This window comes from Anolis carolinensis, chromosome 5, assembly GCF_035594765.1.
Source record: "Anolis carolinensis isolate JA03-04 chromosome 5, rAnoCar3.1.pri, whole genome shotgun sequence".
Taxonomy (NCBI): domain Eukaryota; kingdom Metazoa; phylum Chordata; class Lepidosauria; order Squamata; family Dactyloidae; genus Anolis; species Anolis carolinensis.
The window spans coordinates 69,326,358-69,331,351 of record NC_085845.1 but is presented as its reverse complement, the minus strand read 5'-3'; the positions used below and the strand labels follow the sequence as shown (position 1 = coordinate 69,331,351).

General features: G+C 37.9%; 1 long non-coding RNA gene across 1 annotated transcript; it reads right to left on the bottom strand.

Annotated features, from left to right (window-relative positions):
• Nucleotides 1-2,287: 2,287 nt before the first annotated feature.
• Nucleotides 2,288-4,618, bottom strand: LOC134299770 (uncharacterized). Its single transcript, XR_010007022.1, has 2 exons — nucleotides 3,648-4,618; nucleotides 2,288-3,564 (listed from the first exon to the last, which is right to left on the bottom strand). It is a non-coding gene; the product is annotated as an uncharacterized LOC134299770 (long non-coding RNA).
• Between the last annotated feature and the right edge of the window lie 376 nt (nucleotides 4,619-4,994).

The window sequence follows — 4,994 nt, the reverse complement described above, 5'->3', positions numbered from 1 at the left end:
TACCATTTGATGCAGAAGTCATGATATCTAATGAATTTTTTTTCAAAGAACATGAACAGCTCTTATTATGAAGAAGAAGCTCTTCCTGTGCTATTCTTTTTTAATTATTATTATCTTCCTCTAATGTTTTCTAAACCCTTGGAATTAACAACTACATGCATGCACAAATATAGAAAAGAAAGAAGCTGCAAGAATCTTGGTTACATAAACCATCACTTAGAGATTGTCGTCTTTCTGGAACAAACCAGCTAAGTGGGGCAAAACCAGGAAGTATTTATCCAGTCTTTAGTGGAGTATGATTTAATAAGCTAATTAGGCTTTGGGAGAAAACAATAATGCACCTTTATTCTATTTGCACTGTGAAATGTTGCAGAAAGTAATCTCCAACTGTAGATAATCCAGACAAATGTTCTAGAAAAGAAATGTGCTTTTGGCTGTTTTCCGGAAGAGGGGTTGTGTGGCTTAGATGCATTCCATGTTTAAGCAGAAATGTGCCATTCAAATTACTTCCTCGGGCAATCAAAAGATCCCACATCCTGGAGGAAAAAACCCTAACTTGTCTGACCAAAATGCCACATCCAGAGGATTTATTGATGCTTGTAATATGCCCAAGAAAATAAAGTAAAAGCTTGCTTTAAATCCGGGAAAGTGTTCAGTCATGAAAATGATTCAGCATCACTTTAATACTACAAAATCTATCTAGAGAATTAATGCCAACAAAGCATCACTGACTGACATTCATTTCCTGTCTTTAACAAGTTTTACAACATTATCTGTCCTGTGAGCAGCAAGTGAAAATATGGGGTTTTTCCCCAACCCTTACTTTGTGAGATGCTTTATCTGCTGCATCTAGGAGGAAAATATCCCTTTTTGCAACATTGACACCACAGCTTAGCAAGGTCCTTCCGAGGCTGACAACAATTTGATTTCCCTTGTCATACAACTGACAATTTGCTTTGTAAATAATCTGCAATTTTCTGAATGGTTCAAGTTTTAGATTCAGGGGACTGCTTGGAAAGACAGATTGGACAATTTTCCAATCTTCCAAGGGCAACAACTGATGACGGAGCACATGGTAAAACACAATTTCGGAAATGTCTTTTTCTCTTTCAAATGCCCTTTTTATACTCACCTCTGTTATGATGTCAACTGAAGCAGATAACGGTTCAGCAACCAGTATGCTCCACGGCACAGCTCATTAGCTTCCTCATTATTCTTTCAGTTTCACTTTGCCTTTCCCTTGCTCTTCATTGTACCCCTATTTCAGCTATGCCATCTAGGGGAAAGCAGTCACCTTTTTCCTCAAAAGTAGAGGTCCACAATAACTTTCAAAATAACATTTATTATTGGCTGAACTGGAATTATATGTAGAACATCTGTCTGTTTAGACTCAATGCATTGAGTGTTTATATTTACGAAGTCTCAAGTGGAATCATTGTGCATTCAACTGAATTTTTGTTGACTGGGTGGCTTTTTGGTGGAATGGGGATTGCCATGCCTCACACATTCATGATCTGCAATCACATTTGTTTGAATAACATATTTCCTATGCTTTGAATTTTCTGAGCATTTCTGTAACAACAGAAAACCCACATCTCTAACACATCTGTGTCTTTGTGATATCTGTGTTGTTAACACTGTAGGAAGAAGATCAGTGAAAAATAATCCACCATGCTAAGTCAGGTGTGATGATTTTAAAAATAGAGGCCATGAAATCAAAGATAAATGTGACTTTCCCAGTGGGGTATACTTTCTTTAAAATAATTTCAGAATGTTTAGATAAAGTTCACATGGCTTAGAGATATGGTTATTATTGCCATCGTTTTCTAAGGCCAATTTCACAAAAGAATCAAATAGAATGAAGGCAATTTAAATCAATAACAAACAACAACAACAACAACAATGGTATTGTAAAATGTTTTATGGAGCAATACAGGTAACACATTACATCAGGTGATTTAGCTGACACAGAACTGCTGGAACTGTTCTACTAAGACTGCAGGGATATAGTACTTTATATACCTGTGTATAAGTCGATCTCATGTATATGTTGACAGGTTTTAGGGCCAAAATTATGAATTTGTATATTTCCTATTGATAAGATAAAGATCATTCTCTGGAAAGGGGAGTACACCAGCAGTGCTTCGGGAGCACATTGCCCCTGGTTGCTGCCAAGGCATTAAAAAAGGCCTTTTGTGACTCTATTCAGAGAAGGGAATGTAAGGTACAGTCCTTAAATTGATGGTACCCAGGGTTTGTTTGTTTATTTGTTGTTGTTTTTGGGGGGGGGGGGGTTGACTAAAATGTTTAGACTTATAAACAAGTGTATGCAGTAGCTAAAGTTTTGGACTTTAGACACCCAGATTAAAGTTATATGCGCTGAATGTTTACTTAAAATATGAACAAATGTGTGCATTATCTTTTTATGCATGTGAGTGGGTGAATTTGTAGTTTGTGCTTCTCATCAGTGATGGCCTCCTCACAGAGCCATATTTTTCCAAGACTATGTCCTATTAAGTTAAACAGGACATAATCCAAGCCTTATGTCATAGAACTGCAATCATTCAGTGTAATCTTATATGTATCATTCTTTTGGGGTCTCACTGAGTTCAATGTGACTTATTACTATAGTCTTAATTTTGTATCTGAACACTTCACTGAGACTAGTGGAAGCTTCTCTCACAGGAGTAATAGTTTGGGAGATTTTTGCAGAGGTATTACTTCAAAGAAAAAGGTCAAAACTTATGTAAAGTAACAATATTTATCTGCCAGCCAGCATTACCTTCTCCAAACCCATAGAGTTCATGTAAAGAATTTTAAAATGCATGTTAACTATTTACACACAATAAATAATCCCACTCCCCAAGTGAAGACCTCTCATCCTTGTTCCTGAATATTGATACTACCATATGTGCTGTAGCACCATTGTAATTTCTAAAAGTTTATTTAGAATCCAAAAAGTACTTAATCTAATTTCACCCAAAACAATTAGTAGGATTTGGCTATAAGAAAACATTGGATTCATCATGTCTGAATATGTAAACTGTCAAAGACAGAACGCCACAAGATAAAATATAACAAAGTTTATTGGAGTTACAGAACCAAAAATGCCCGTAAAAGACAAGGGCTAGGCAAACACTGGCCTTAAAAGTAAAAAGAGACAAGAAAAACGTTCAAAAGATAAACCGGAGTTTAATCCGGGTTAAATCAAAACAGCTTGCTTCAGCCTGGGAATAAACAAACAGAAGCTGGTGAACAAAGAGTTCAAAGGAATGCAATTAATTGGCAGCAGATGCTTCTCTGCTGCCAAGAGCTATATTTGAGTAACTTAGAGGTTACTCCTCCACACAGCAGGCAATTTCCAGATACAAACACAGCAGACGAGGGCAGATGCAGTCAGCAAAGTCCCAATCCGTTCCGAAGGTCGTAAGGCAGATACAGATGTTTGTAGTTCACCAGTTCCAACGATAGACACAGGTAGGAGAATCCGAGGCCGTAGTCAGTCAGTCCGTAAGTCCAGAGTAAGCAGATGGCGTCCGTCAAGAAGACGACGGAAGGTCAAAGCTATTAAGATTAAGCAGAGGTTGCACAACAAAAGCCCACACAATTCCTCCTGCCGTCTGAGCCCAATGTCCAGGATAACTTACGTAGTCAGCAAACGAATCACACCCGTCTTCAGGAAAACTTCCCACACAGATCCCAAGCGTTCGTCCAGATTACCTTGCCCAACGCAATTTGCTATTGCTCCCAAACCCCATTTTATGCCAGTTACAAGTCGTCATCACTATCAGCTGTTCTCCTTAGTCCGGGCGTTTCCTCATCACTTTCCTCATCAGAACTGAAACACCTTTGACTACGCCCCACATCATCCCCAGCTGTGGATCCCGTCCCATCCCTCCAGCTTGTCCACGGGTCTAATCCTGAAGGTCCCCAATCGCCTTCCATACTATCATTGCCAGTGGCACCCAAATCCTCCCTCACACGAGTCCATTCCATGTCATCCTCTTCCGAGCTAACCATCTCTTCCTCCATTCTCTCAGTAAACCCCTCAAAAGAATCCTCGTCAGATGGTTCTGCAAAGATATCTCGCAGCCGCTTCCTTTCTCGCTCCTCGAGAGTATCTGACTCTCGAGGAGTCTTACGCCCACGTCTCCCAGTAGTAGAGCCATGAGGCAAGCCTCCCACAATAATGATAAAAAAAACATCAAAACATCCGGGCGTCCTCTGGGCAACGTCCTTGCAGACAGCCAATTCTCTCACACCAGAAGCGACTTGCAGTTTCTCAAGTCGCTCCTGACACGGGAAAAAAAACTGAATTGTGGCATTGACTAGGATTTTTCTTGTGGTTTTCAATGCATTTAATGTGCAAGATTATGGTCTCCTTTAGATAAAAATTGACTGGAATTAGGAAAGTATAGATATGTATAAGCAGCAACAATGATAATGGGGCACACTGCTGGACCCAAACTTCTCATTTGAACTTAATAATGTGAATAGAGATGAAAATTCAGTTGTTGAAAATTTCTTTAGATTAAAATTGCATTTCAATAAGACTCTAAAAATGTAATCGACTTGAGACATTTTAACTGCATCCAAAGACCACAAGGATTTTCAACTGATTTGTCTTTCAAACGTAATTATACAGTGGTAAAACATAATGCTTTAAAATAATTTGTGTCACATTGGTAGAAATATGCAACATGATTACTGAAAATATGGAGAGTAAAATAACATTTTAAAAACAAAATACTTTATTCTTTGCCAATCAAATCCCATTACAAACTTTACTAATGTTTGATAACAATTTTATACTGATGTTTTTAAATCAATGAATTATTTAGAGTTGATTTTTGACTCAGCTTCCAATATAATAATACCATGTTATATAACTATATTTTCTAGCTGGAATGTATTTGAACAAATTCCTCTTATTATTTCAAGAGTGCAATTAAAATTAATGAGCAGTAATTGCTGAAATAGTATAGAGAACAGAA